Consider the following 6,969-nt stretch of genomic DNA (forward strand, 5'->3'; position numbering starts at 1 on the left):
AATAGTTTTTATATAAGATTAATGGATAAGGGAATAATTTTTGCCCAAAAAAGAGATATGGAGAATTGCAAGATGTAAAGCAGACAATTTTGATCACATTGATTTTTTTTTTTTAATTGACAAAGAAAACCAATTTGGTCAAGATTGAAATATGGTAGAAAATGAATGGGGAATTCTAAGAGTTTAAATGTCTCATTTCACAAATATATGGAGAACTGATTAAAATTTATTAGAATATGTCATTCCCCATATGATAAATGGTTGGAGAATATAAATAGAAAGTTTTCAGATGAAGAAATCAAATCTATTTATGGTTTTATGAAAAAATATTCTACAGCATTATTAATTAGAGATATGTAAATTAAAACAACTCTGAGGTACCATTTCAGACCTAATAGAATGACTAATATAACAAGAACAAATGTTAGGGGAAGATGTAAAAATATTGAGACACTAATGCACTGTTGTTGGAGTTGGGAAGTGATCCCAAAATTTTGGAGAGCAATTTGGAACTATGCCTGAAGGGTTATAAAATTGCCCATATTCTTTGATCCATCAACACCACTTATTGGTCTGTGTTCTAAAGATTTTTTTTTAAGAAAAAGGGCTTATATAAACAAAAAATATATAGCAGCTCTTTAAGTGATGGCAAAAAATTAGACACTGAGTAAATGCCAATCATTTGGAGAATAATAGACTGAAAAAGTTGTGGTATAAGATTGTGATGGAATAATATTATGCTATAAGAAATGGCAAGCAGGAAATTTTCAGACAAAGTTGAAAAGACTAGATAGACTGATGCAAAAAGAAGTAAGACCAAAAAGACAATTCAATATAATAACAGCAATATTGTACAATGATCAATTGAATAACGCATCTATAAGGGTCTCAGATGTATATTTCTAGCCAACTTAAAGGACTTGTATTTTAAAATTCTATCTACTTCAAGAGAAAGAACCAGTGGAGAGGTCTCGCTCTCTCTCAGGTGGTCTGTGCAGCTAATGTTTCTGACCCTGCTCCAGCTTTTCCACTTCCTGCACTCTCAGTGCCACGGGGTGGCAGTGGCTTTCTCAACACCATAATTGTTCAAGACAGGTAACATGCCAGTACCTTTAAGCTTGCTATGCTACCTGGAGAGAAGCCATGGAAGACATGAGGTAGCTGCTACCTGGAAATGTTCTAGAGAAGCTGATTTCAATGGAAACAAAATGCAAAGACATATTTAGGAAGTATGTGTGGTTTCATGAGTCCAAAGTGGACTCCAGCACTAAGTAGCAACTTCTCAATGACAGGACCTCCAGGTGGTAGTCTCTACAGTCTGCATAAGATCCAGTCCTTTTATAGATTCCGGTGGATCAAGTTTTATGAAGTGGTTGAAAGCTCCTTTTGCTCACTGAGATGCTCTACCTTGCAGATTCCACCACAGCACATTCAATGTCCTGGAGACAGTGGGAATCAATCTTTTTTTACCCTTGGAAGTAGGAATTCAAGAGTATTGAAATCTATCCAGGACTTTTTCTTTATTGTGTGAAATCAACATTACAGGAGGACGTCAGAGTCATCCTAAATTACCTGGGCTATGTCCGGGATTTTGGAAGTGCGTACATACTCAAAGAACTGGTAGAAACTTTGAACGTGAAAATGGTCTCTTTTGAGCTTTTTTTCATCCAAGTAGAATGTGAGCAGTTGCTTGAGATATACTCCCAAATAAAGGACAAAGGTTACTCAGAGCTAGATATGGTGAATAAGCGTAAGCACATCGGTGAAAATGTGAGGAGCTGCGCTGATGCAATGAAGACGCCGGTGGAGTGTACAAAGAATCTCACTGCTTATAAGGCACGGATCTTCAGAAATCAGCCTGGATAGTTACTGGGGAAGTCAGAAGCCACCACTGATGACTTCACTCAGCCTCAGGAAACAGCCTGCACTGGTAGATGTGGAAAATGACATCAAAGATGAAATTATTCAACCATCTCCCTCTCTCTTGACCATGTACAGTTCCCTGCATAGGTGCTCTGGTGATTTTGTGTCCCTCTCCCCATATCCAAATGGCATGTTATGAATCACCTCCCCCTTATATTTTTTTCCTTCAAGATAAGGTAGACCTTTGCACAGATCCAGATTCTAAGGATACATATAGGAGACCAGATTTTCTCCAACCAGATGTTTGGCTATTCAGAAATGACTCCAATCCCCTTTACCATAAGTGTAAACATCCCTATCAAAGAGACTGCCTCTTCCAATATCCACCCTGTTGTGCCCAAATTCCCTTTTAATGTTGTGACCCACTTACTCCAATTGTCCTTTTTAGTTATTCTGCCTCTTAATGTTTGATGAGATAAAGGTCTACCTCAGTTGCTCTGCCCCCAAACCCCAGGCTATAATCATTCCCTCTTAAATGGTTGATGACATAAAGGTTTTATATCTTTAGGTTATAGACATTCCTTCTTAATGTTTGACAGGATAAAGGTTTATCCATTTTAGATGTCATTAGAATATCAGTAACCTCCCTCCATTGTGTCATCCTAGGGGCTTCCCCCCCCCCATTACATTATGTACCTCTACCATTATGTCATTGTTCTTGTTATCTTATAAAAAGCTTGCCCTCTGATACTTAAGGGCTGGATTCTTTGAGACTATAGTCTCATCCAGCCCTGGGACCAAGATCCATTTTGTTCCAGTATCTCTCTCCATTTAAAAAACTATTGAATTGGTTTCTAATCTCTGTCTTGCTCAGTTTCTCCAGCATTACATTGTCAGATCTTTTCGGCAATGGATGCTTTGTGATAAGAGGGAGAGGACCAACCAGGATTCCTTTCCAGTCCAGTGCTGGGACTGGCTGGTCTTCTTATGCACCCCCCCTCCTGCCCCCTCAGTTTTTTTGTTTGTTTGTTTGTTTTGTTTTGTTTTGTTTCCCAACTACAAATAGAAGTGCTACAAACATTTTTGCATATGTGGGTACTTTCCCTCATTTATAACTTCCTTGGGATACAGTCCTGGTAATGTCACTGCTGGGTCAAAGGGTATACACAGTTTTATGGTCCTTTTCGCAGAGTTTCAGATTCCTCTCCAGAATGGTTGGATGGTTTTACAACTTCACCAACAATGTCTTAATGTCCCATTTTTCCCTGCATCCCATCCAACATTTATCATTATCCTCTCCTGTTATCTTAGCCAATCTGAGAGGTATGAGGTAGTACTTCAGAGTTATTTTAATTTGCATTTCTCTAATTAATAGTGATTTGCAGTTTCGTTTTTTAAAGGAGTCAGATACCTGGGGTTTTAAATGACTGCCCAGCTGCTCCACTGATAAGTTGCAGTGGATTAAGTAGAGATAGTGACAAAGATCCATGGCTTCCAGTACAAGGACTAGTGAAAGATTGTGAAAGCAGAGTATCCTTTCACAGCAGCATCTCTTAGGAGTTCTACTGCTGCCCACAGAGGTTTGTCTCAAAGTGCTTCCTGAAATATCCAACAACCTTTCTCTTCCCCTACCTTTACCCCCCATAAATACTGTTTTAAATAATGACTAAGATGCCTGAGTGGACTCTCCTGTGACTCTTCATATTTGGATCGCTAGGTTTTAAAGTTTGAACAGAAGACAGTCATACTTGAATTTTGTAATGCTACCAGTAACTTACTCTAGTGTACTACATAGTATTAGTGGACTTGTTGACATGACATTTGCATTGCATCCATCCAAAAGAGGCCTGATTTTAATTACTTTCTGTTTCACACATATTGACTCTCTTCTTTGTATTGTAAATACATGATTCCAAAATATTTATTTTTAATAAATATGTTCCTTGTGTGCTTTAAAAAATAACCAGAGTGTGAATGCAGTTTTAAGCATACTTTTTTTTTGAAATTTTCTTTATTTTTTAACTATTTCCTTTTTCATTTTAACCAATAAGTACATATGTTTTGCAAGACTATACAAAAATAAGCTATATCAAATTATTTGACTTCTCATCAGAAAAGAGGAAATAATTTGAAATTCATAAATTCATACATATATTACATTTATGTGGAAAAATATTTAAAATTAAGTGAATTTTTTTTTCCTTTGTGATCTGATTTTTATGGGTAGCATGATAATTGTAGAAATATGTATGGAGGAATTGCAGACGATTAACATATATTGAATTACCTGCTGTATAAGGAAGACTATTGAGGTGAAGGGAGGGAGAAAAATTTGGAAGACAAGGTTTTGCAAGGATGAATGCTGAAAATTATCTGCATATTTTTTGAAATTGAAAAGGCTTTAATAATAATTAAAAAAGAAAACTAGAGTATAAGAAGACTAAATGATTTTTGCGGTCCCTTCTACAACCAAAATTTTATATTATGTGAATTTAAATTTCCTTAGAATTTTGAAAGTCTTTACTCTCAGGATTCTAAGAATTATAATTGAATTCAATTTTAGATTTGAACATAGGAGATATTCAATAAAAGACAGGTGTTTAATAAAATTGTGGTTGATCTTGGTGTAACAAAAAATAAAAATAAATGAGTCACAACATTTTAAAGAAATGATTTCGATGCTATTATATATATATATATATATATATATATATATATATATATATATATATATATTAATATATCTTCTTTACCAGGGCCTGTAACTTGAATAAATATATTTTTTCTTTACATTATGTTCTTCCTCCAGGAATAACACTTTTTACATTTATTCATGTTATCATGCTCTTCCAATGTATGTCCTACTACAATGCCATTAAACGGTAATAAGTTTAGTGTTCCTAGAAGAGGCATATATAGAGTGAAAGGCAATATATTAAGACAAATATAGCCATTACCAGGCACAAAGAATATTATTTAATGGATTAAATTCAGCCTTATCTTATTATTGGATGAGTTAAGTTCAAGATTTTTATAGATGAGTTCAATAAAGTAATACATTTCCTTCTCACACAATCAACATATTTGAAGACAAAAATGAAATTTAAAATATTCTCTATATTTAATCAGATAGTTATTATGTGGTGGAAGGATATTCCAAGCTAGGAGTTATTTTGTTAAAAAGAAATACTGTATAAGTTAATTATCATTGTGTATGAATAAATTTATTTCATTTCATCAGATAACACAGGTCCTGACAATTCCTGTATCCCACATAATCTTGCAGTTAATATTTGAAGCACATATTAATTTTGTTTTCTTCAATGCACACTTTATTGCCAAATTGCATGAGATTTCAATATTCAAGAAGAGCTCTTTATGTTTACTTATTCCATATTAAATCAAAATTCAAATAATTTGAATAAGCAAAAATCAACTTTTTGTTACAACAACTCTGAACAATGTTACTCATTTCCATTTGATCTACATATATAGACTAAAGATCTCTGGGCATCCCTACCTATCTCATTAATACATTCTTATGATTAGTGAGACTTTGCTTCTGACCTGCAGTTGGACTTAACTTCAATGTGCTGTCTATCCCAAATAGAGGGCAAATTCAATCAGGGTAAATACTTGCTCACTCTTTCTACTTGTACTAAAGTCCTTGCCACATAAAAAAATGCTTAATAAATACATTTTTTCAATAATTTATTCACTCCTGAGGGACAGCATAAGTAAAATCAATATGTATCATTTTAATATCCAATTATATGAATATACTCTTCATCTTGTTTAATATTGTCATGCTTAATTTCCATTCCCTTTGCCAGTACATTATTGAGGACTCCATAATTTTAGGACTGGATTATTTCAATAACCTCATCTCTTCAGCTTTTAGACTCCAATTCCATCTCCCCCACCTACACTCTTTAATTTATTTTTTATATTGCTGCCAGCATAATCTTCCTAAAATAAAACTTAAATCATTTCAGTCCCTAATTCAAACCTTCTTGATTTTTTATTGCCAAAGAAATAAAGAATATATTAAGCTTGTTCTTCAAAGCTCCATATATTCTGTTTCCAAACTACTTTTCCAACATCATATGCCATTCTCTTCCTTACATACTCTATCCATTAATAACATTAATAGACTTACTGTTTGTCTTCCCTGCATTTATGTTCTGGCATTTTCTATTCCTGCAATTTGATCTCTTATTTTCAATTCTATCAGATCTCTATCTTTCCTAGAATCAGTCAAAGTGATTTCTCTTCCATGAAACTTTCTTCAGACAGACATGGTCATTAATGTATTTAAATCACTTAGCACTTTGAATCTTCCAAATACTTGCATTTTTCATGTGCTATCTATCTTGTCTTGTAATGATTGGAGAATATGAATTTTTCCACTTATGATAAATGCAAGGTTTTTAGGCTATAAGATTCATTATTTCATGAAGCATTTGGTTATATCTGATTGAATTGATCATGATGAACATTTTTAAGTGATTCTGTAGGAAGATACAATATATGTTTGCATTATATGTTTGCAATATATGCAACATTTGTTGCAGAGAAAGAGGAAAAAAATGAATACAATTAAGAGCATGGGAGGACTCTACAATTTACACCAATACTTTAATATTCAGTGATCTCAATGAAAAAGTATATTTAAGGAGGATGGTGAAAAACACATTGGAAAATACTGTTCAGAAACACATTGGATAATACTGTCCAGAAATAATAAATATATATAAAAAAAGGCCATATTAATTGCTTGTAGACTATATAGAAGTCCCAAGTGATCTCTGATAATTTTTTTTGGAAGAAAGTATAAATAAGCACTGAATATCAGTAAAATTAAATTATAGTTGATCAGAGATAAAACTTCTATATAGCCACTTATTCATTCTTGCTGAATCAGTTGTTTGTATACAGTTAAACACGAGTTGTGAGAATAAAAATTCAAATCAATATCATGTAGAAGAAAGACAAAAACATCTAAGATAATATGGCATGCAAATGATGCAGCTCCCATATCTATCATCTGCTAAATCAAGCTATTAAAGCTAAGAAATGAGAAATGACTAAGAAAAAATGATATTG

At 33.5% G+C, this 6,969-nt stretch overlaps 1 pseudogene; it reads left to right on the forward strand.

The window, feature by feature from the left end:
* The first annotated feature begins 1,197 nt into the window (after window positions 1-1,197).
* Window positions 1,198-2,276, forward strand: LOC100933429 (annotated as a pseudogene).
* Window positions 2,277-6,969: the final 4,693 nt, after the last annotated feature.

The sequence above is a fragment of the Sarcophilus harrisii genome, chromosome 6 (assembly GCF_902635505.1).
Source record: "Sarcophilus harrisii chromosome 6, mSarHar1.11, whole genome shotgun sequence".
NCBI classification, from domain to species: Eukaryota; Metazoa; Chordata; class Mammalia; order Dasyuromorphia; family Dasyuridae; genus Sarcophilus; species Sarcophilus harrisii.